This window comes from Tiliqua scincoides, chromosome 9 (assembly GCF_035046505.1).
Source record: "Tiliqua scincoides isolate rTilSci1 chromosome 9, rTilSci1.hap2, whole genome shotgun sequence".
Classification (NCBI taxonomy): Eukaryota; Metazoa; Chordata; class Lepidosauria; order Squamata; family Scincidae; genus Tiliqua; species Tiliqua scincoides.
Window position 1 is genome coordinate 4,421,826 of NC_089829.1, and position 25,504 is coordinate 4,447,329.

Genomic DNA, 25,504 nt, shown 5'->3' on the forward strand with positions numbered 1-25,504 from the left:
GTCAACTCAGTTGACAGAGAGATAGGAGCAGCTATTCTTTTTGAGTATATGTCTCACTTTTAATGGGCAATGTGCTCTGCAGCCTTGAAGTCATTGGCATTCACAACAGCCCTTGAGGTAGGCCACTGGCAGTCGCCTTCTATGCTCAATACCCATTTCTGGATTCTGCAGAATTGTGGCATGCAAAACGTCACACACAACCAGAGGGAACTGCACTTTTCCGCTTTCTGCCTCCTACACCTCTTTTCTATGTGAAGGTGACATTTTGCCCCATCTTTTTTCTGATGCAGGAATACTTGATTAAAATTAACTGCAAGGGAGTTCTGGAATTCCCAGAAGGCAGACTGTATACCTGTTGGATCCTCCATAAAACAGGCGGCCACCTTCTCTGAAGAAAGCCCCAGATAATTAGGCCGGTGCAGGGACCTTTGTCTTACTTAGCATCTGACATAATCCATCCCTGCTGTCACACAAAAGGGGTCAGCACAGGGTGGCAGCTGGATTACAAAAGATTCTGCCATGCGTTTTGAAGAAGATTACCAGGGATGGCTCCTGGGAAGAGACTCAACCAGGACAGCATTTGTCCCAAGTGAAGGAGGCCTGTGGGCAGCAACTCAATGGAGGAGCTTTAAAAGCTCCACTTTAGAGGAGGATGCAGAAAGCAGGGGGAGTTGGAAGGGGTCTCACAAAGTTGCAGGCTCTACCACTTTAATGACTCAGAGCCCAATCCTATCCAATTTTTCAGTGCCAGTACAGCTGTGCACTGCATCTTGTGGTGGGACAGCAGTCACAGAGGCCTCCTTAAGGTATGGGAACATTTGTTCCCTTACCTTGGGGCTGAATTGCAGTGGTGCTGGAAAATTGGATAGGATTGGACCTTTATTCTTTAACAGCACTCTCAACAAATTAGATAGGTAAGAAAGAAAATGTTTTGTTTTAACATAGAGGATGTACAGTTGAAAAAAATTAATACTCAAAGCAGCTAATGGTGCATAATTTCCAAAAGCTGTTAAAATTCTACTTCCTGATACGACAAGCGTGCTGAGCGAACGTGCTGATCCATAGATTTGGGGGGACTTTAGTTAGGGATGCAGAAACGAAAGCAGGTTCTTGAGCTGGGTAAGGCCGTTGTCAACAAAACAGGCCTTTGGATCTTATTGGCTGTTTCCATTGCAAACCCCTGGATGACCAAGCCTTTGGAATGGCAGCTGGTGAGTCATTCTCCATCCCTTTTCACCTGGTGCCCCATTGTTCCTTGCAGTCTTCGGTTCATAGAAAACCACCATATACTGAATCAGACCTTTAGTCCCTCTTGCTCAGTACTGTTGATGCAGACTGGTAGAGGCTCTCTGGTGCTAGATAGACAGTTTTCTCTGCCCTGCCTGGGGGTGTCGAGAATTGGATCTGGAACGTCCTGCGTGGAAAGTAGGTGCTCTGCAACCGAACTATGTCCCCTTGCCTCCCTGAGGAGTGTTTACTTCCTCCTTTGCTATCCTGGTGCTCCCTGCGCACTGGCCCTTTCCTCTTCTAGCTCATAACATTCCAGTGTTCAGACCATGGCAATGCAATTTATGCAGTCAAAGGAATATGCTTGTTCATATGGGCCTACCATTCTTTAACCCCTGTTTTCTCACTACTTATATACTGCCTGTTGCTGGAGATTGTCCAAATAGTACCTGATAATGAAACAGACTGGGCAGAAAAGCAGCCCATATATACAATAAATGGAAGCCTGTCCTTCAAATGAACTAATCTGGTGAGCAAAATCTCAACCTCCTTGCTTTGTTCTCTGATTTACTGATTGTACTAAAGGATTGTGAAAATCTGAGATGTAGATTTATCTATCACAACGGGAGAATCCTTGTTGGCATCCTTCAGTTTCGGAAGACTATGGTATTACGCTCTGAATAATGGTTCTGAAACAGTGTCCTCTCCAGTGCGCAAAGCCTGGGTAAAGTAGATATGGAGGACAGACTGTTACCCATGCAGCAAATCCCCCCTCTCCATGTCGCTGAAATGGTCCAATGGAAAGGCAGAAGCCAATACGGTTGGTTCCAGCGGCGTTGCAGGAGTTGCCAGAAGTGACTGTGTTCAGCCGTGAACTGCCTCAGGGACTCCAGCTCTGGATTTTGCCTCAAGGTTGACTCCTGAAGCCTTTTCCATAACTGGATGTAGCCACAAGGCAATGGAGGTTTGGGATCAGAGTTTTCCTTCTCTCAGAAGAGCTGCCTTCCCAGGCTATCGAGTCCCATCTACCCGGTGGCTGTTTAGTCACCTCTTAGGACAAGTACAGCCAAACTGAGGGCCTATTCTTATCCCCCACTCCCCAAGGGTTAATGGGAGAATATGTGTATTGATAATAGCAAAATAATAAAAGGGGGCTCTTGATTCTCAGGTTTGTGGGTTTTTAAACCTAAGCATATTTATGTACAAGCGTCCCCAGATTGACTCACAAAAGATAACACAAAACAGGAAAACACAATTAAAATATGTGGTAGCATCAGAAAACACATGGGGGAAAAAATGGAACAGCATAATGTTAACACTACTAATTTATTTATTTTTCAGATTTGTATACTGCTCTATCTCCAATGAGCTCAGGATAGTGGTGTACATATCCCCAAAGCCTCACTATATGACCAGATTTCTACTGCTTACCCAAGGGTGGAGCAGTGATTGAGTATAGTGGTGTGCGTGCCCCATTAAACACATGGAACCTTCCTTCCAAGTAACCATGCATGTGATTGCACTGTGAGAGTCTTGACACAGGCCTCTGACCTCTGAATTTGGTTCCATCCTTTTTATGCTTTTTATGGGTTTGAGGGCTGCCGTTGCATGCAAACCACTAAAGCACACATCTTGCCATTTCTGGTAAGTGTCATTTTCTGTATGGGTTGAATGCTGGAGCACGTGGAATTCCCAAGGTCCTGCCCCTAAACAGTTGAACAACTGATCGGCCAAATGAGGACAAGGCAGAGCATATGGTGTGTTCTTAAAAATTGCATTGAGCCTGTCATTCCTTCAAAAGCCATCTCGGTCAGTTACAAAGGGTAAACAGCTGCCTTAATTGCAGGTCCCCCACCTCACAGGAGCATCAAATGGCTTTGGATATTTCTCTCTGCTTCACATACCGCGTTAATTAACACGACTCCAGCGGAAGGCTCCCAGAGTGATGTTTCCGCACCTTCTTTTCCCCTGCCTGCATGGATGCGTGCAGGTTCTTTTTGTCAATAATTAATCACCATTACCGCCTGCTGCTTGCTGTGTACGTGTCAGTGATGGTCTCAGATCCCAGCATATTTGCACCCTTCCACTTCCTGTCTGCAGCTTGCTTTTGCTTTTTCTTGCAGGCTTTCATGTTAAGGTCTTCATTAAGTGACATGGGTTGTAGATATCAGTGGAATCTTGCTTTGATGTCATTTTGGGACTGAAAGTACAAAGCGGGAAATGCAGCCCCATTAGTTGCTGTGGCTTGTAGGGAAGAAATTCAGGATGAAGGATAAAGCAAATGTAACTTGAACCCCACTTGGGCAGTGTGATCCTCTGGGGTAGCCTTGCAGCTGAGAAAAAGTACAATCAGAGGAAAACGAGCAATTTTTCCAATTGTCCAGAGAGTAGCCTCTGCCTTTCTTTCCCATGCCACCTGCTGTTGGAGGGACAAAAAGCACACAGCCAATTTCTCTCCCGCTACCTGCCTACTTGTCAATTTCACTGTGGTTGCCTGGAAGTGGAACCCTCCTAGACCTTTTCTGCTCAGTGCTCTCCACATTTCACTGCTGAGGCAGGACCATAGCTAGAGGGTGGCTAGGGTGGATTTGCCCACCCTTGCATTTGTGGGTCCTTGATGCTTCTCCATATTTATCCTTTAATTTTGCACACCAGTATATATACACAACATAATTACCCACCCTTAAAAAATAGTCACCCACCCACCTCTAGGATCCTGACTATGGGCCTGTGCTTAGGTTGCCACATGACCTGTCCTTTCTCCTACCCGACCCCAATATGGTTCTCAGTATGAATAATTGAGGATTCACGTCATCAATTTATGACATTCAGCAACACATTTATTTCAAAAATGGAAACTCCACATGACACATTTTTGTCCTGACAAAGGTATTACCAGACCGAAACATTTTTTCTCTAATAGACCAACAGAATGACCTGCCATTTTTGTCAGTCTTCTCATGACACTTCCATGGTCAAGCCCTACTTTCCTAGTGAGGCTTTTGGCATCACACCCTGTGCTGCATGGTATGGGCTGGATCTGCAGAGGATGCAGTTGTAGCTCAGGGATGGAGCACCTGCTTTGCATGCAGAAGGCCCAGGTTTGATCCATGGCAGCATCTCCCCACAGGGCTGGGAAAGATGCATAGCCACTGCCAGGCACCGTAGAGAACCCTGGACTAAAAGGGCTGACTCAGATTTAGGCAGCTTCCTACGGCCCCCTATAATTAAGCCTCCTGCCTAACTATTGCAACAGTCTCATCTTCTTTTACTTTTGACTCCCTTTCCCTCTGCAACATATCCTTGTCATTTTCTAGAGACTGTTACCTGACCCCTTGGACAAGGGACCCTATCCTCTCAATCTGTGTATACTGAATAGTGTTACATAAATAGATAATAACTTATATTAGTTTAGCCCAGTGGAATTCAGACTGGGGCATCGTGACGCCCCAGCCTGAGGGCCCTGGCCTCTGCCCCCTTAAGGGGCTAACGGGGTGGCAGGGACTGGGATGCACTCAACAGTCCCTGCAGCAGCCTTCCCGGGGTGCGGGGAGCCCTGCATGAGCACCTGTGAGGAGCTCCAGAAGGATCTCTCCAGACTGGCAGAATGGGCAGCAAAATGGCAGATGCGCTTCAATGTCAGTAAGTGTAAAGTCATGCACATTGGGGCAAAAAATCAAGACTTTAGATATAGGCTGATGGGTTCTGAGCTGTCTGTGACAGATCAGGAGAGAGATCTTGGGGTGGTGGTGGACAGGTCGATGAAAGTGTCGACCCAATGTGCGGCGGCAGTGAAGAAGGCCAATTCTATGCTTGGGATCATTAGGAAGGGTATTGAGAACAAAACGGTTAGTATTATAATGCCGTTGTACAAATCGATGGTAAGGCCACACCTGGAGTATTGTGTCCAGTTCTGGTCGCCGCATCTCAAAAAAGACATAGTGGAAATGGAAAAGGTGCAAAAGAGAGCGACTAAGATGATTACGGGGCTGGGGCACCTTCCTTATGAGGAAAGGCTACGGCGTTTGGGCCTCTTCAGCCTAGAAAAGAGACGCTTGAGGGGGGACATGATTGAGACATACAAAATTATGCAGGGGATGGACAGAGTGGATAGGGAGATGCTCTTTACACTCTCACATAATACCAGAACCAGGGGACATCCACTAAAATTGAGTGTTGGGCGGGTTAGGACAGACAAAAGAAAATATTTCTTTACTCAGCGCGTGGTCAGTCTGTGGAACTCCTTGCCACAGGATGTGGTGCTGGCGTCTAGCCTAGACGCCTTTAAAAGGGGATTGGACGAGTTTCTGGAGGAAAAATCCATTATGGGGTACAAGCCATGATGTGTATGCGCAACCTCCTGATTTTAGGAATGGGTTAAGTCAGAATGCCAGATGTAGGGGAGAGCACCAGGATGAGGTCTCTTGTTATCTGGTGTGCTCCCTGGGGCATTTGGTAGGCCGCTGTGAGATACAGGAAGCTGGACTAGATGGGCCTATGGCCTGATCCAGTGGGGCTGTTCTTATGTTCTTATGTTCTTATGTTCCCCAGCTGGTCTGAAGGGAAAGTAGAGCGATTGCACTCCACTTCTGGTTTTGCGACAACTTGTTTTCCCGACAAGTTAAATATTAAGTTGCTGTGGGATGAATTAAATCTTGTGGGGGGCTGAATGTGGTCCGTGGGTTGTAGTTTGTACACCATACTGGTTGTAAACTGCCTCTCTAAATTAGGGACAGTGTGTGAGAAAGTGTTTGGGTTTATTCAACTTCAGTCCAGAGAATCAAGGCTGTAAAAATCATGCACTGCTAATTTAAAGTCTACTATCCACTTGTGTATTATTCCCACCCCAGAGCATGTGCAGAGTGTCTTCTGCCCCCTCTCTGCACTCCTAGCTCAGGGGACGGATATTTCCAGACTGCAAGTCGCCTCCCCTTCCACAGATACCTTTCTGATGCCCTGGACTATGTAGCAAGGCCTCTCCAACCCTGCAAGGTGAGAGGGGGGTTGTGGGACATGCCTTTGGCCCCATCAGAAAATGGCGGTCACCTTCTCCTCAGCAGCCCCAGTTCGGGTTGTCAGTCACTTCTCAGGGCTCTTCCTTTGGCTCAGCAATTTTCATCTCAAGGCGCTGAATTGTCAAGGCACACCATAGATTTTTTGACAGTTGACAAGGCACATGGCACTGCTGGCCTGGGGCTCACATCCCCCAATGGCCATAATAATAAATAACTCTCCCCTAAACTCCAACAGCACACCTGTGAACCATTCATGGCACACCAAAGTGTCATAGCACAGACTGGTTGAAAATCTCTGGCTGGTTCTGGCAGTACTGAGGTCGTGTTGACTCATTGCCGAGAGTCAGGCATTTTGCACAGAGGGGACTTTTGCCTTCCACCACTTTTGCCTTCCACCACTGCCAGAGTAATTGTAGTATCCTCTTGGCACCTGGCCTTGTTGGGCTTTACAAGCCACAGCCTATTGAGATCCTGCAATGTTGCCCCCTTGCATTGCTGTTCTTTTGCTGCCTAATGAAGAGTCCTGCAGGACTCCAAAGTTCGCAGGTAAATATTCTGTCCGATTTTGGTTGTAATAAGAGAAAACAGGAAGAAAAGCACACCTGGGAATGCAACGCTGAACTGGTTTTTCCACTCCAGGAAGGGAATCGAGCAGTCCTGCATTTGTTCACCTCTTGAATATCCCGTTGCTCATATCCGCAGTTGTGGATTTTTGGAGTCAGCTCTGAGACTGGGATTGCGGATTAGGGACTGGAATTATTTGACGTTTATGTAGCATTTATGTTGTGTGTGCAAAGTCCTTCACAAGAATTATCTTGCTGTTATCCTTACAATTCCTACAGAATGAGTATTATTTATCCCGGTATTGCAGATGAGGTAGACTGAGGCTAAAAGGGAGTGGCTTATCTAAGGCCGATATGGTAGAGATGAGATTTGAACCAGGGAAGTTCTGGTTCACAGTGGAGTTGCTCAACTACTATCCTGGCACCAGCTCTCAGTTATCTCAGTTTCCAACTGGCAGGGAGTGGCAGCGAATGAGCTGAGGTTGGAAATGGGTTGCTTGACTCTTCCGTTCTTGCACACGTTTACCTCTGTAACTTCCACCACCCATGTGCTTGTGTCCCGTCCCCCAGAATTGCAGGTGTGCTGAAGTAGAAGAAACATACCTGAAATCCCAACCAGATGCAAGGGTATGCTAGTGAAGGTAAGAGAAGGGGTTAAGCACCCTCTACCTGCCACTGTTTCCCCCTTGAAAATGGGCAAAGATGTTTTGTCCAAGCATAACTGCAGCTCAGGACCCAGCCAAGACCCCACAGTTTGCAATGATCCCTAAAAGAATGCTCCCAATGGAGAATGGTCAGAGGTGGGGGAGGAGTATTGGAGTCACCAAGAGATCTCCAGACCCGTTGAGCTTCCTTAAGAGGCGTCACAGGCCAGCTATGATGACTCTCTTGGGAATGGCCAAACCCCAGTTTTTGGTGTTAACTTTTTCTTTAACCCCTGTATTGCCAATAGCTTTTGTAAACCAATATTATGATGACTGAACCAGAGTCTCAAATCTGCACAATGACAGGATTCAGCTAATAAAACCAGCCGAAGCCAAGTGCATAAATGTTAGAAAAGCACAACTTTCTTGTACAATTTCCAGGCGTTTCTAATACAAACATAATCTTGAAGGATGGCAGCAGAACCCTCTGCAAGAATAGAGATGGAGGGGAGCCAGGCTCATCCTGAACAAAACGGACCTGCAAATCCTCCTCTGGGGCAAGGGGCACAACCCCTCAGTGGACATGCAAAAACAGGAGAGCCTCCTGATAAGTGAACTTCCTTGCTGGGGAAGAACAGTGGAATGGAGAGAGTTGGGCTGCCTTCCACCAAGAGAGGCCAAAGACATGCGTAGACCCACAGATTCCATCTTCGGCATGCCAAATCCCCTGTATTGTGTATTATGGAGTCTGCAGAGCTTGTGCCCCTCCTTAAGATTTTGTGACCAGGACTACACAACCTCACCAGAGCTGACAAGTTTCAGATATGATGACCAGGCAATACCTGCTGTTGGTATCAACCTTCAAGGCCCTCTACAGTTGTGAGCAGGTTAACTGGGGGACCACCTCCTCCTGTATATTCCTCCTGCTCTCTTAGAGGGGCTCTCCTACAAGTGCCTGGTCCAAGCCCATCTGCCTAAGACAGGGGTGCTCAATAAGTCGATCGTGATCTACCAGTCAATTGCGAGGCAAAATGAGTGGATCACAGGCTTCTCTCCCGTCCACGCATCCCTGGGAGTGAGCCCCACAAAGGGAGTGAGCTCCCTGGGAGTGACGCATCCCTGGGAGTGAGCCCTGTTGACTCTACTGGGGCTGACTCATGAGTAGACCTGGAGCCGCTGGCAGGCTTCCCTCCTGTCCATGCATCCCTGGGAGTGAGCCCCGTTGACTCTCCTGGGGATGACTTACCTTTCCTCTGTTTTTGCACTGGTATGTATGGAGATCTGCCCCCCCCCCACTTCCATCTGTTGGTTCTGTGTGCAAGGGGTTTTGCACTAGTCTTGCTGTGATGTCTATATAGAGATCTTCCCTCCCCCACACCTTTCCCTTGTTTTTGCACTGGTCTGTATAGAGATCTGCTCCCCCCCACTTGTATTGGAATCGAGGAAGATCTGGTGAGGAGGTAGATGTGGTGTCAGCAGTGGCCCCTTTAAGGGTAAGGCCTGGGCATCCAGCAGAGTGTGCTGCACAGCTGCAGCCACTTGAAGGCAATAGGGCCCTCAGGGATATAAGAGCACCTGAGGCAGGAAGGGCTCCACTTACTTATGTGAGTCAGCCTTTTCCTACATGAAGATCATTAAGTCCAAGTACCCTTCCACCATGACTGATGAACATTTGGAAGTGAGCTTGAGGCTGGCTGTCAGCAGCTGCTGTCCAGACTTGGCTGATTCACTTCAGTGCAAGTCATCAAAGTAAACTCAAGTAATCACAAAAAATGTTTATAGTTAATTATGTTGTGTTGTGCAATATTGGCTCATGCGCTTATGCAAGGTACACCAACATACATTGTACACATAAATGTTATATGTTATGATGGCGCGAACATTGTAAAAAAACTCTGGTAGATCTCCGGGCCTTGCTGGGTTTCAAAGTAGCTCTGGAGCCAAAAAAAGTGTGAGCACCCCTGGCCTAAGAGTCGACTGTGATGGAGTTTGGCTTGATGGAATTGGGGAGTTGCTCCCAGGGTCAGTGTGTGAGTGGCTTTACTGGCCCAACTGACCCTGTTCTGTTGCCCTTGAAGGCACAGAAGCTTTTCCCAGTCGTACTACCCAAGACCCATTTTATCCATAAGTGCAAATGCTGGGAATCAAACTTGGGCCTTACTCATGGAGAGTGCATTGTGTTGCAGAGTTAGAATCTCTGCATTCTGCTTACTTGGCCTGCGGGGTGGGGATCAGAATAGAAAGTGTCACAATGTCTCTTGCAAACGTGAAAACACAGATGGTGCTACTGCAGGAGCATTTTCTGGGGAATGAACAAATAAATAAGCTGCACATGGCAGCAGTGGGAGAGACAGGGGAAGAGGAGGGAGAAGCTCAGGACCGGGCCTACTCTTGGCTGTTCCTAGGCACAGGCAAGGAGTTAAGCCCATTTCCCAAAATGGAGCCAAGCGGGACCAGACCCTCACACCGTCAGATGGCTCCTGCTGAGCCAGACCACGATGGGAGTCTACTTCAGCGCCCTGCATCCCACAGTGAGAGATGCAGGGTGTACACACAGGAGGGACCTCTCCACATGTATTGTGAGAATGTGCTCCCACCAGAGGAGCTGGAGGCTGCTTGCTTGTATAAAGGAGGATAAAGGGGGACAGGTCTGTCAATGATGCCATGTGGAACCTCCCTAGAAACTTTTGTGATGGAGACCTTGTGAGGGAGTCCACCGGCAGGCAAGGGGAGGCTTGGAGTTGAAAGGGAGGCAGCTTGGGCGGAGGTGCTTTGAAAGGGAGGCTGTTGAGTACGCAGACGGTACCGCTGCTCCAGAGACCCAAGGTCAGGCGGTTGCTCCTGGGAAATAACGAGGCACAGACACGGCAGTGCTCCACCACCAGATGTCCTTTTACTGAAAGTATGTACAATATGTACAGCGCCAAGGCAGCACAGCAAAGCAAACCAGCAAAGACAGAACTTTCCACCATCTCCGATCACCAGCTCCACCGACGTAGCTTCCCGCAGACATTCCACATAACAACTCCCACACAGCGGCTTGTACAGGCTCACATATATACTGGCACTGGCCAATGGGAAGCAGGCTATGATCTGGTGACAGTATGACTCATAGTCTTGTGACATGGTATTGCATCATCCCTGCTATGCCCTGTTGCATCAGCCAATCCCATGATGCAGCAGGGCTACACTGCAGGTATTTAGGCCAAGACATCAGGGCCTAGCCTTGCCCTATCCAGCCTGTAAATTCGCTATAGGCCTGGGGCATATATCACAACACCCCTTCTAATTTCAGGTTGGATAGTGCTTACATTCTGGCTTTACAGCATTTCACATTTACATACACATACAGTTACATTTTACATATGTTTCATTCCCAGCTTGTTCACCGTGTCATAGTGCTTGATAGTTCCCAATGGTTTGGTCATTGCATCTGCCACCATCAATTCTGAAGGACAATATTTTAATTCTAGCAGTCCTCCCTTCGCTGCATTCTTCACGTTAGCGTAACGTATGCCAACATGTTTTGTTCTGGCCTTAACTTTGTCTGATGTGGCCATGGTCATGCACGTGTGGCTATCTTCATACACAGTGATTGGCTGTTCACTGTCTAGGCCCAGATCCTTTAACAATTGTTTGTACCAGACTAACTCTGTGCACAGTTCAGACAGGGCACCATACTCAGCCTCTGAACTGGAGAGTGACACATACGCTTGTTTCATGGATTTCCACCCTATTGGGACACCTGCAAATCTTGTTACCATCCCTGATGTGGACTTTCTGGTTTCTTCAAGGCAGCCGCTTCCACCTGCTTGCCTCAAAAGTGGCCCTGTTGCAAGCAGAAAGCAGTTCTAATAGGATGGATGGTGTGTAACAAACGTAGAAACATTTGTCCTCAACAGCTTGGGACTTGGTGCCAGGCAAAACACTGCTTGGCAATGTGGTTGGGCTGGAGAAAAGGCTGCAAGTTGAGCAACCCATGGTTGAGCAAGGGAACTCCTTTCTGCAAGATGCTGCAACAGCAAGAGGATTCTGCTGAATCACCGAAGACACTCAAGCATAAGTCGACCTCACAGACCAGCCGAGGGCAGGTTTTGAGCCATAAATCATGGAATTTTCTATGACCTTCAGATAAGTCAGGGTTAAACTTAGGGGGGGTGTCTGACTCAGTGGCATGCAAAGGTCATTTGGCACCCGAGGCCCACAAATTTTTGGCACGTCCCATACAATGAAATAAAAATTAAATAATATATTCTACAATTAATTCAAATATATTATTAAGAAGCATTAACACACTATCAGTCTCTTGCTATGAAATTCAGCATGCTCTGACCTCACAATTTAGTCCAGTTATCTCCACTTTTGAGTATTGAAAGAAGGTGAGGTGAAGGAAGACCACTGGAAACAAGACAAGAATTAGCCATCAAAGCACCTATTCCACCTAAAGGAATTATTCTCTCTCCCGACCCTTTCAAAATTTAATGTATTCCTAGTAAGGATCAAGAAAATACTCAGAGATAATTTCTCAAGCATAGGATTATTCACTATTATTCATAATAGTCAATGGGGCTTACTCCCATGAAAGTGAGGATAGGATTGTAGCCTTAACTGTTCTAAGTACATGTGTGCTCCTGCTCCTTCAAGCGCTCTCTCTCTCACTCACACTCACAGCGAATGATTATGGGGAGGGGTTAGCAAGCCTCAGCTTTGCAACAGAGAGTTTAAAGTTTGGATTCAATAAGGGGGAGGGGGCAGAAACAAGAAGGAAAGAGGAGGTGGACTTAACACTTTCAATGGCTTGAGAAACAAAGGTACAGCCTTCTGCAGGCTGCCTCTCTCTCTTCAATTTTTTTAAAAAGATCACTTCCCGCACCCTGCCCAGCTTCATCTGTGGGGAGATGGGGAGGGGGTTAGCAAGTTGGTCTTTCCAGTTGAGTGCTTGAAGTTTATATACAGTAGGAACGGGGGGAACAAGAAGGAAAGAGGGGATGGACTCAGTTGTTTCAAATGACTGCTTCTCCCTTGCTCAGACATCCCCCCCCCACATGCACACACAGCTCACTGTTTCATGCGCATCCTGCTCTGTCTTGGGTGTGTGCGATGCCTCCCTGGGCGCTGGTGCTGAGCAAGGGGGGGCTGCTGATGGCTGCGGTGACAGATGCCCCTGCCCCGCCCCGCCCTGGGCATCGAGCTCCAGCGGCTGGACAACAGCCTGATTGTGCTCTTAGTCTTCTCTAGCATTCAGACTGCCTGCCTGCTTGTCTTCCTATAAGCTTGCCTGCTTAGTGTGTTTGGTATAAGGAAGAGACATGCTTGCTTAGAATGACTGTAAAGAGAAGGGGTGTGTGCAGAGATAGGGTTCTCTCTTCTCTGCAGTTTACAGTACCTGTGGGAGGGGGGCTGGAGCATATCCTCCACGGATACCGGGGAAGCCTGCAGTTAATAAAAATTCTTAGTCATTTCTGAGAGTGCAAAGTGCTCCACATGTATTATCTTGATCAACAACCGAAGGACTGTTATCTCCATATCACAGACAGGGAAGACTGAATGATCCTAAAAGTATACAGAGCTGTTTACTCTGCTGTTTATATGTTTGCATCACCCATAGGCCAAAACCACACCTGAGCTGTATTACCTTTCGGTGGTTATGTCGGTGAGCAGTTTAACTTCGGCCGGTGAGTGCCATCATTTCCCTTTGCGTCACCTCTTGCTAGCTAGAGCAAAGCACACTTGCCAAAATTTGGGGCATGCCCAGGCCGATCCCCATTTCGCTCCAGATCTGGCACTGTGGCCTGTGGTTTGTGTGAAAATGCCCTGAGAGAAGGGAGGTGCCAGCATTGGCAGCCTGCGCTGAGCCCAACCCTGGCCATTCTCTTGAGCTGGGAATACAGGGCTGAGGGCTGGGGGAGAGAGGAGGGCCAGGGCTGCTTCTCGAAATGCCATCAGCAGGCCTTGGCTTGAAAGCTATGCAATGGAGCCACGATTAGTCACTGCTCGGTCACTGGTCACTGCTAGCTGAGTGATTCCACCTGCTCTTGGTGTGAGCAAGAAGCGTCTTGGCTGCCCTCCATGTGAGAGATGGAGCTGCTTGTCAGCCTGCCTGGGAGAACTGGAGGCCAGAAGTGAGACCAAACCAGGAAGATCCATTCTGAAATGTTGTTGGTTCTTGAAAGAGAGAACCTCTAGGATTGTAAAAATCCCCTCGAAGGATTTAGAAACGCCTGCCTCTGTAAACCGCCTTGAATTAAGTCAGAGGAGTAATCCGATGACCAGAAAGGCAGTATATAAATACCTAGTTATTATTATTAGGTCCTGCAGGGTATGTTAGCTGCAGCTGAGGCAGTTGACTTCTGGCAGCAGGTTTCCAGCAGAGGGGCTACATTCCTTGGGCTTATCACAAGGTCGTTTCAGCAGTGGTGACTCCCCCCAGCAGTGGTGACTCAGAAATGCCAGAGACCTGGGGAGAAGCGTTAACATCATGTCTTGCCAGAATCTTTCTTGGATGTCCGATCAACATAACATGACCTTTCTTGGTCATGAAGGGGGTTAGAAATTGTTAAAATTAAGACACAATCCTATTCATGCTTGTTTGGGAGTAAGCCTGATTTGAGCTCCTTGAGACTGGCTTCCAAGTAAATATGTGGCCAAACAGCTTATTTCGACACTCTCAGGAAAGGCTCGGTCACGACCAACTTTTGTCAGATTCTGCCTTTTGCGGTTTGAACTTCAGAGTGTCCTGTGTATTTCTGTATAGCAGAAATTAAGCCCTGAAATAAGCAGTCACTTATGGCAAACCCAACCAGGAGTCCTGTGGCAATTTTAAGAGGAAGGGTTTTGCCAATCTTTAAGATAAGATCCTGTTTTGTTAGAGGTGGGGGGCGGATTTCTCCCTGGGGATATGTTCATGAAAAAGGCTAATAATAATAATAATAATAATACAGGTATTTATATACCGCCTTTCTTGGTCATCAGATTTCTCCTCAGACTTTAATTCAAGGCGGTTTACATAGGCAGGCTATACTAAATCCCTATAGGGATTTTTACAATTGAAGAAGGTTCTGTCTTTCAAGAACCACAACATTTCAGATGGATCTTTTATGATCTGGTATCACATTCTGGCCTCAAGTTTCCTCCCACACAGGCTGACAGCGGCCAAAGAGCAGGTGGAATAACTCAGCATAACTCGGCTAGGCTTGTCAGCTGCATCAAGGTCTCGCCGTTCATGGTGCCGGTGGCCTCGAACTGGCGACCTTCGGATGTTATCTTCAGGCAAACGGAGGCTCTACCCTCTAGACCAGACCTTCTGCCCAGGAGGCAGGACATCCTCTCCTAGGGCCAGTGGTAGACTAAAGCCCTCTCATACAAACTAGACTTATTGTACAGATTTGCTTTGCTTTAAAACATTTATTCCATGTCCATTAAGTGGTGTGCCTGCATGTGTGTGTGCGTGCGCACCAGGGAAGGCACAAATATTTAAGCAGCGAAGGTGCTGGAAAAAAGGAAAGTGCATGCAGGTTTTCAAGACTGGTTGGAGGTCTTTTCTTTTTATAATACTATCATGTGGACTAGAAACTTTCTTAAAAAGTGATCTTCCGAGATTCTTAGAACACCAGACTTTGTACAGGGCACCAGATGTTCAATATACACACTAGATGTCTACACTTTCAGGTAGAAAGGTGGGATATAAGTGTAGTAAATAAATAAATACACAGGAAATCACAGGTGTTCCATTCTCTCCTCTAACAGTGCCCCCTTGTTTCTTTCAGCCTTCTTCTCCATCCTAGGAATATTCTGGCTTGCCAATATAGTTTCTCCTGGCCTGATACTGAACAAGCAGGCAAAGACCGGGATCTGTTACGAGCCGGTCTCCGAATGCAGCTGCCTGTGGCACGTCTGACCCTCGACAGTGTGGGCCCCAAATCCAGCAGCCCTATTCCTCCAGCAATGTCTCTGCCTGCCATGGGTCTCATGCTAAACTGCCTCTGTCTTTGCAGTGGAGAAAACTGTCAGATCTCTGCTGCGGCTGCAGCAGGAGGACCTTTAGAACCGGGGTATTGATAGCCAAAGCCTTTAACTATTCATATGTACTCGCGTTGGGGGGCCTTTGAGTCAATAGCACAGGGCTTTAGGGGTTCTACAAAGGGCTAACTCTGGGAGTCTCCCGACTTCTAACACACAAGTTTTTGTAGATCATTCCACCACCCCTGGTTTCTAAAAGCTCCCTCTTTTTTTGCACAAAACAGCATCTAAAAGCTTTTCGAATTTTTGGTGGAGCTTGAAATACAGCAGAATCAACTGGAAGAGAGTTGCTATGGGAACAGATATGGAATCGGAGCTAGAAGGAGCCACGCTTGTCCTGCTAAAGCCCAAAGCTCCGATTTCCAAGACTGGGCTGGTCTCAGTTTGCAGTGTCAGTCGCTCCTTTCTGCCTTAAAGGCGACAGTTGAGGATGAGGCATTCCCACTGCCCCCCTAGCAGAACACAGTTGTGGCCATTTTCAGGAGGGAAAGAGAGGCAGCTGAATTCGAGGCTTATCCCCACTAGGCTCCACTACATATCCCCACTACTTCAAGGAGAGTTCAGATATTCAGGTGCTTCTGCAGTACATCATTCTCCTGTGACTATACCAGAGCTCAGGTGACAGACTGGCCTATGTCCAAGTGTCCTTGTGTCAAAGGCTTCTTCTACGTGAGAACTGTATGTAACCCAGTTCTCAATGCATAAGAGTTGCATGTGGGGTGTGTGCGTACAACTTTGATACACTTATTCCAAGATGAAATATTCAGAGTTGTGGGAGTGGACTGCACCATATCAGTTCCTCCATGTTGAAGTAGGACCTAGTCTGGGCAGACCAAAAGCTACTTTGGGCTACAATTCAGTGCTAATTAAGCCTTTTCATCACAGCCAGACTGAACATGCTTCAGTCTTGGTTACACAGTGGCCTTTGCCATTCTGTTGTTAAAGGAAGCTAGCTGATAAACTAGACAAGGGGTGCTCAAACCCTGGCCCGGGGGCCACTTGCGGCCCTTGGGGGGTCCCAATCCAGCCCTTGGGGAGCCCCTAGTCTCCAATGAGCCTCTGGTCCTCCAGAGACTTGTTGGCCCAACACAACTGCTCTCAGTGTGAGGATGACTGTTCGACCTCTCACCTGATCTGTGGGACGAGGGCTCCCCCCACTGCTTGCTGTTTCACATCTGTGATGCAGCAGTGGCAGTGACGTAAAGGCTGGCCTTGCTTTGTGCAAGGCCTTTTATAGGCCTTAAGCTACTACAAGACCTTCATTCATTCATATAAGTTCCACCTCTAATAAATTCATTTATGTAAATTTATTCAAATTTGAAATTAATTCTTTTTTTCCCCAGCCCCCGACACAGTATCCGAGAGATGGTGTGGCCCTCCTGCCAAAATGTTTGGACACCCCTGGACTAGACCAAGGGTCTCCAAACTACAGCTTGGGGTCCATGTCTGGCTCAACATAAGATTTTATCCTGTCTGCAGAAACATTTTTTTTGGTCAGAGCATTTACTAATGTTTGACATTTTTACTCATTATATATCATTTCTCAATTTAAGTACGGCATTATGTCCTTGTAATTGTCACATTTCTCTTTTGTTCTGAATCATATCATGCTGATTGCAAAAAAGATCCAAGTAAACCTTAGTCATTCATTTAAATTTCATCCATTCATTCATAAAAGTTTTTTTTTTCAGCCTGTGAAAACGTGTAAAACATACAATGGGGTTCTCGTATTGAAAAATTTGGAGATCCTGGACTAGACTGTGAGCTTTTGGACTGGGTGGTAGGAGACCCAGATGCAGACCCCAGAGAGGAAGTTCAATAGGTGACCACTAGGCCAGTTGTAGCATTGTAAGGATGCAGAAATATTTGAACAACATATGCTAGTGGAAGCGCTAGAGAAATTCTCAGTAAGAGGTCTCTTGCTAAGAATTACCTGTTGTGTAATTCATATTGTTACAAGGTGTTAGTTAACAACATTAGTGATCCACTACAAACAATCACTACTGTCTTTTTTGGAACTCTGGCTTTCAATTTAACTTTCTCCGATGTTTGGACTATCCTGGAAGCCTTAAAAATAAGGTAGAACTCCGTATTGTGTTTTAGGGGGCAGATGAATTTAAATAAATGTGATGAATTTGTTCCAGAACAAGCACCTGCATTTCTCATCAAAACTGTGGATTGAGATCATTTTCTTGAGTTCAGGTTTGAGTTCCCAGCCACAACATGCATATGCCTGGACACATGTCATGCAGACCAAAGCACATTTACTCAGAGGTAAGCCCTGCAGAGCACAGTGGGACTTCCTCTCTGGAAAGTGTTCTTAGGATTTCAATTTAATAATTTAAAGACAATGGAGAGTCTTTGCTCTCAAGCCAGTGCACCCACAGACACAGGACAGGAAAACACAGATTAAGGCTCAATCCTAGCCCCTTATGTCAGTGCTTTCCAGCACTGGCATAGCAGTGCCCATGGGACATGTGCTGCCTCCTGCAGTTGGGGGTCACCCACGGAGGCCTCCTCAAAGGAAGGGAATATTTGTTCCCTTATCTCGGAGCTGCATTGCCCTTATGTCAGTGCTAGAAAGTGTCGCTAACCTCAACGATTTCCAGGCAACATAGGGTTGAGGCCAGCCAAAGAAAATGTTGGTAGCCCATTTTGAAGTCACATGATGCGTTCTGATGTGCAGTCTTTTGCACCAAAATGTGCACTCATGCACAGGTTGCTTTCCCTCAAATATAACAGCTGTAAATGTGCTATGCATTAAGCGGGGCTATATCTTGACAAGCACCTGCTCTGCATGCAGAAAGTCCCATACTCAACCCAAAGCCCCATCTCCAGGAGAAAAATCCTGATGGAAACCTTGGAGAGCTGCTTCTGGTTAGGGTGAAAACTCCTGAGCTAGGTGCTGCCAATCAGCATAGGTAATACTGAGCTCTATGAACCAGTAGAAGGCAGCTTCCTATCTTCATCAGAAGGTTCCATAGTTCAGTAACAGAGCACACACTTTGCATGCAGAAGGTCAATCCCTGGCAGGGAAAGACCCCTGTCCAAAGCCCTGGAAAGCTGCTGCCAGTGGGTTGACAATACTGAGCAAGATGGACCAAGGGTCAGGCTTGGTAGAAGACAGCTTCATCAGGAATATCTATAGTTCTGTGGCAGGGTCACCTGCTGTGCATGCAGAAGGTCCCTGGTTTAATCTCTGACAGGATCTCCAGGCAGTGCGGGGAAAACCCTGGTATGAAACCCTGGGGAGACACTGCCAGTCAGTGTTGGCAATACTGGCTAGATGGATAAAAGGTCTGATTTGGTATCAAACAGAGTCATAGGTGGATAAGGGGTTATATAAAGCTTTCCAGAGTTCTCGCCCCAGTCATCCTACTTACTCTGACCTTTCAAGAAGTCCCTAGCCTTGGTTCCTCAACAGCGATGATGCTGATTTTACGCAAATTCTATGGGATCCCTTGGGGCCTCAGGAAGCCTTGTCCCTACTCTGGAGTTTTCCAGGCAAGATCCTAGTTTCAGTTTATAAAGTTCCAAACAGTTGGGAGACCACACCTAGATCTGTTCCAAAGACCCTTTTCATTCTTCATGCTATGGGCTAAGCTCAGAGAAGGAAGCAGCTTTCAAAGTTGCATCTTGCAAGAGAGAGGCATATCCTCTGTACTTATTTATCTCTGTAACTTGCTAGTCAGCTGCTCCAGAGATCTGATAATCCCCAAACATGGCATATCCAACCACTGCTCCCAGAAGCAGAGATGTATAGCAGATGCTTTTCAATCTATAAGGTCATTACATCTTTACAGAACCAAAGTGTAACTTAGAGAATTCAGCCCATGAAGCTTTTCTCAGTCGGAAAAACAGTGATAGAAAATTGGCACCTGAATTTACATCCTTAGTTAACCAGACTGAAGTTCTGCAATATCAGCTAACCCCCAAGTTAGGGGGATGGCAGCACAGTGAGCCTTCTCAGTGGTGGCGCCACAATTATGGAACTCCCTACTGGGGGAATTAAGATCTATCCCCTCCCTCGTGGTGTTTCAGCACTAAACGTTTTCGTTTTGTCTGGCTAAAGGCTCTAAACTTTTTCGTTTTGTCTGCCTGATGGGCTGTCCGCCTCCTGTGTCTCTACAGCAGTTCCTTGAATGTCTGTTTTGCCCTCCTCCAACTTTATTTATTATTTTTGAGTTTTTTTCATTGTTTTTATAAATTGTATTTTTTCATATAAACTGTAAGCCGCCTTGAGCATCTGCTCTGGCAGAGGAAAGGCAGGATAAAAATCTTTGTAATAAATAAATACTACAGCACGAGGGTGCATATCTGTTTTCCGGACCACCAGTTGCTCACTCCTTTTCGCCTACCCCAGACTGGCGAGGGAGGGGTGTGTTCAGTAGGTTTCATGCTTAGTTTTATGTTTAAATAAGTGGTCCACGTTAAACCCAAGTGCAGTCTGGTGACATTGTTGGAGGATGTGAGGGTATATAGAAAGTCAGGTGCAGGGAAGTGACAACAGGTTTCTTGTTGTCTTTCATGCTCCCTGAGGCATCTGGTGGGCCACTGTGAGATGCAGGAAGCTGGACTAGATGGGCCTGGGGCCTGATACAGCGGGGCTCTTCTCAGGTTCTTAATGATAAGATGCCTGCCTATCAAGAGAGAGCGTGCACTCTGTGCATGCTCAGAAACACTCTTGCCATAACAGCAAGGTCTCTTGTGATCTTCTGTGCTTCCTGAGGCATCTGGTGGGCCACTGTGAGCTGAAGAAAGCTAGACTAGATGGGCCTTTGGCCTGATCCAGCAGGGCTCTTCTTATGTTCTTCTGTACTTGTTTATCCCACACTCCATAGCCCCATCAATATTTGGTTCTAACTGGACTCAGGGCCCAATCCTATCCAATTTTCTAGTGCCAGTGCAGCTGTGCCAATGGGGCATGCACTGCGCCCTGTGGTGGGAAGGCAGTCATAGAGGCCTCCTCAAAGTGTGGGAACATTAGTTCCCAGACCTCAGGGCTGCATTGCAGTTGCACCGGTGTTGGAAAGCTGGATAGGACTGGGCCCTCACCCTCTTACAGGCAGGAAGGTAAGATCAGTGTAGACTAGTGGTTCTCAAACTTTTAGCACCAAGACCCACTTTTTAGAATGAGAATCTGTCACAGGGACGTGCAGTGGGTGAGGAGGCAGGAGAGGCAGAGCCTCCTCACCGGAGTCCTTCGAAAAACGCTGCTGCTGTGGGAGGTGCTCAAGCACTCAGAAGTGGTGGGGAGGCAAGTGAGGCAATGCCTCCCCACCAGAGTCCTTTGAAAAGCACCGCCGCCGTGCAAGGTGCCCACACTATGAACTGCCTCACCTGCCTCCCCACCCACACACATCCCTGATCTGTCAGGACCCACAGGAAGTGATGTCATGACCAAAGTAACATCATCCAGCAGGAAGCTGTTTCACACTCCCAGGCTGCAATCCTGCACACATTTACCAGGAGGAAGCCCTATCTTTTGACTGTCACTGTCAGAAGCATATACATGGGGGCTTGTTGAAAGTACAGGTGCATCACATTCCCCCAAATGCAGGCACAGGCCAGGGGAGCATCAAGCCCAATACACATTCACATGAATGGGGACCCACCTGAAATGCGCTCATGACCCACAGTTTGAGAAACACTGGGTAGACTGGCACACTGGCGGCAGGTTAAGCCCCCCCTTTAAAAAGACCTCCCCCGCAAGGGGGCCTGACTCACCTCTCCCCCAAGACTCTTACCCTCTGCAGACTCTGTTGCGTCTTCGACCAGTAGAGGCTCCGTTGCTTGAGGGCGGAACTGAAGGCGGCGAGCCTGGCGTTCGGGGGGACTTTTCACAGCCGTGCCCACAGCGCGCCTTTCTATTGGTCGCGGGCACCGGAAGCGGCTGCCGGTCCGTTCCCGAAGAGGCCCCCCACCGCCCGAAAGCGGAAGTGGGGAGGGGTCGCAGGCTCTGCCGCGGAAGCCGCTCCTGGTTCGGGGAGAGTATGTGATACGGAGGGCGGCGGCCGAGGAGGAGGAGTGCTGCGTAAGGGGCGTGGCCGTGGTGGGGCAGGAAGGGGTCATTGGGGTGGTCGGGGGTCGACCCTCAGAGGCCCCACATCTGGTCAACTGGAGCAGGTGACAAGCCATGGTGGGCGTGGGAAGCTCCAGCATGTAGCTAGTCTGTGGAACTCCCTGCCACAGGATGTGGTGATGGGAGCAGTGGGCAGAGGGAGGTTCTTTTCCCCTCACACAACACCAGAACCAGGGGACAGCCTCCAAAATTGAGTGTTGGGAGAGTCAGGACAGACAACACAAAATATTTCTGGACCCAGCGTGTAATTAGTCTGTGGAACTGCTTGCCACAGGATGTAGTGGTTGGTTGGCAACCTTCAGTCTGGAAAGACTATGGTATAACCCTACAGCACCCGGTATTCCCAGGTGGCCTCCCATCCAAGTACTAACCAGGCCTGACCCTGCTTAGCTTCAGAGATCAGATGGTAATGGATAGAGTGGGTGGAGAGATGTTATTTTCCCTCTCACATAACACCAGAACCAGGAGACATCTGCTAAAATTGAGTGTTGGGAGAGGCAGGACAGATAAAAGAAAACATGTAATTTGTCTGTGCACCCTGCGAAAGCATACAGGGCCCAGAAATGTCCTGGGATCTTACATTTTCCTATCTTGCCTGAATGTCCTGCCTGCGCATGATGCTGAGGGCATTACTGTGGGCACATGGCAGCAACTACTGCCACAAGCTATACACACCAGGCCCAGAAATGCATACATTCCTTAACTTGTATTCACACCTGGGAGGAAACTGACCTGCTACAGTAGTTCTTTGTCTTGTGGATCCACTTACCATGAAGGAGTGTAGAGGAGCTCAGTGACACAGCTGCAGGACTGCAGCTGCTGCAGAAGCATGTTTTGGTGCACACAGGTCACTTTCCATTCTAGTGTGAGCCTAAATACAATGATCCTCTTCTCCTGCAATGATTTTCTATATTTGAAAGATTTTAGAGAGACTTTGGAGTATGTTTGGTTTCCCATATTACTGTATCTAGCTGCCAGCACTGGGCAGGCAGGTAGTCCTGAGCTCTGCATTGGCAGGACTGGTAGACCTGGGCTCCAAAGAATGGCTATTCTGGCTGTTGCTACTTTCCCCCTGCTTGTTTTGCCCCCATTCTGCCCACCCCCTTGCCATCCCCCACTCTGTTTTAACCCCTCCCTCTTTGGGAAGGGACCCAAAAGAAACTTTGTACCCCCTGATACAATTCCTCTCAGAGGCCCTGCCTAAGGTCTTTGAGGCAGAGACCTGCTTTCTTGTACAACTTATAGTGCCATGCTCAGGATCATCCTAAATAAACAACTTTTTGAATGTTGGCCTTTTTCTAGAATTCCTTTAAAATCATCTTAAAAGATTAGTGGGGATGATACATTGTGCTGCTTTTTGCTCACTGTGGGCAGCTTTTTCCTGATGACATTAAGAATGTCATTATGATGCTGGTATTGTGTTTTTCATCATGCTGCTTTGAACAGTGGGAGTTGTACTGCACCTGGGTGGCCTGTTTTTTAGTCTTTTAAGTTTTCTCTTTTAGTCCAGTGTTGAACTGGCTTCCTTGCAGGATCATGGTCAACATCATGTGGATTACTTTGGGTAAGAAACAGGTGATGGGGACAGAGTCATGCTGGGCTTTGTCATCTGAATCCTACTGTTGGCTCTCTTTCAGAGATGAACTGGATGCGGGTGAGTATGAAGAAACCAAGAATGAGACTCTGGAGCAGCTGAGCAAGTTCAGTGATTCCCTGAAGAAGATCATGTCTGGAAACATGACTTTGGTGGATGAGCTTAGCGGGATGCAGCTGGTAAGTATGTGGGTGGCTTCTTGCAGCAGTGTGTCTGAAATTATGGAGCAGTCCAGAGTGCAGCCTCAAACAGAATGAAAAGTGGATTGCAAAAGTCTTAGGATGCAGTCTGTACACACTTACCTCAGAGTAAGTCCTATAGAAATAATTGGGCTCACCTCTGAGTAGGTATGCCTAGGATTGTGCTGTTGAGACCTTTGTCTGTTTAGAAAAAGACAAAGGGGAAGGTTTGGGAATAGGGTGAGTGGGGGGGAAGAACAGACTTTGGTTTTTTAAACTAAAGACTCTTGTAGCACCTTGGAAACTAATTGCTTTCTGTCAGCATTTAATACATGCAGTTATGAAGTGGAATCCATTTGATGAGATTCAAGAAATTGAATCTTTATTAGGCCTGTGCATGTGTTTTATTATTTTGTGGTACGTCATGCAAGCTTATGCTGAAATAAATTCATTTTTAAGGTGTTGCAAGACTCTTGTTTTTGCTGCAACTCCGTTATCCTTAGTAATGTGTACTTGGTTTTAGTTATGGAAAATAAACTACTGGGAGTTGTGTAAAAGGTGGGTTTTGGGGAGGGGTTTGAAGGAAGAGAGGTGGCACCATTGGACAAGCCACAGAGAAGGGGGAGACATGGAGCAGGGCCCTCCGTGTTGGACAAAGTGAGTGAGCCAATTCAAATGGAGAGAGACGGTTCTTTATTGTGATCTCACACCATACAGGCTTTGAAGGTAACCAACACCTTTAACTGAGCCTGGAAGTATTGGCACACTGGTGGCCGATAAAGAGGAGACAGGATAGGAGCCAGATGCCCCCACTTGAACTCTTGCTGCAATACTGGGGCCAGCTGAAGCCTCCAGGCACTGAGTCCCCCATCTTTTCTCTTTCTTTCTAAGCTCAAATATATACCTCTTTTCTTTTCAGGTGAGGTGCTCTAAGCCTCTGCTGTTTTTGACCTTTGTGTGTGTGTGCTTCATTCCAGGCTCTGGGGATAAAGTCTTCGCTCTGGCAAATTTTGAAGTGGAAAAATCACAGCAATGAAGGTCTTCCTTCTGTGGGGCACTTCAGTCTGCCTTCTTCGACTGTGTTGGGCGTTTTGTTTTTTTTCTAACCGTGTTGTTGTTTTGTGTGTTTCTTACAAATTTTTGTAATGCTCCTCATCTGAACAGGCCCAGCCTGCGCAAAAAGTGCACTTTTGCAAACTCAGCACCTTTGGTGCTGAGGCATAGACACTAAGTGGTACTTTTTCAACACACAGAGTCCATAGTTGATGTATTGGGATTGTCCTCTTCTTGGATGGAAGCAGGTTTGTGTCAGGTGTCTTCCTCATTCATGTCTTTGAATTAGAATTTCTCTAGTAAAAGATTCTCTCTCTCTCTCTCTCTCTCTCTCTCTCTCTCTCTCTCTCCTTTTTTCACCTTGTCCTGTGATGGAAGAAAACCTCTCTGGTGAGCAGCCGTTGAGTGTCAACAGCTACGCGTCTTGCTCTCTGCAGCAGCTTGGTTGCATTTGTTTACCTTTTTGGGGGGGGAGTAAGGAAAGGTTGTGCAGTTTTGCTTGTCACATAGCAACCTTGTGCTTGCAACTGCCTGAAAACCAAGAGTCTCTCGCCCTGCCTGGTCTGCTCTGGGCATGAATGGAGGCCATTGTGTAGCCAGGTTTTGATTGGTGAACAATGGCTGCCCCGTTGGGAGACTTTTGCAGCAATTTAACTTTGTGGGTCGGGATGACAAGGAAAGCGGTCAGCGGCAGCAGCAAGGGGCCCCGTCTCTGGCCTCCTTTGGTAGCCTGGAGTGTTCTTGGCTGCAGGCTGCCATTCTTCTCTCGTGTTTCTGGGGCGGCATGAAATAGTTTCCTTCCAAGTAGAAACAAACAAACAGAGTGAACCTTCTTTTGTAGGCCTGGCCTTCTCCATTGCTGAATGAAGGTCACACTGGCTCATCATCGACCTCGTTGGTGCAGGGCCCTTGTCGCAAACTTAGGGGGGTTTGGGGTGCTCAGAGTTCTTGGTTCTCGAACCCTAAAGCCCTCAAGGCCCCCCTGTCCAGTAGTACTGCCTCCACCCTGTATGTGCCAGTGCCTCAGTCCAGGGACACTGAGACTCTCTAGGCTTAATTCTGTCCCTTGCAGGCACTGAGTGCTTTCTCCAATTAAAGCTTCAGTTCTCAAGTTACTAGACCTCAATG

The 25,504-nt window shown here is 47.5% G+C and overlaps 1 protein-coding gene and 1 long non-coding RNA gene across 2 annotated transcripts in view; one reads left to right on the top strand and one right to left on the bottom strand.

Moving 5' to 3' along the window:
• NMNAT1 (nicotinamide nucleotide adenylyltransferase 1) overlaps positions 1 to 21,261 on the bottom strand; it is a 61,785-nt gene extending 40,524 nt beyond the window's left edge. Inside the window, exon 1 of the mRNA XM_066637384.1 lies at positions 21,216 to 21,261. The gene's annotated coding sequence lies outside the window, so the exon portion shown is untranslated. The remainder of the gene's footprint in view (positions 1 to 21,215) is intronic.
• Positions 21,262 to 21,381: 120 nt separating this feature from the next.
• On the top strand, positions 21,382 to 24,698 carry LOC136660260 (uncharacterized). Its single transcript, XR_010794894.1, has 3 exons — positions 21,382 to 21,502; positions 23,188 to 23,323; positions 24,301 to 24,698. It is a non-coding gene; the product is annotated as an uncharacterized lncRNA (long non-coding RNA).
• The last annotated feature ends 806 nt before the right edge of the window (positions 24,699 to 25,504 follow it).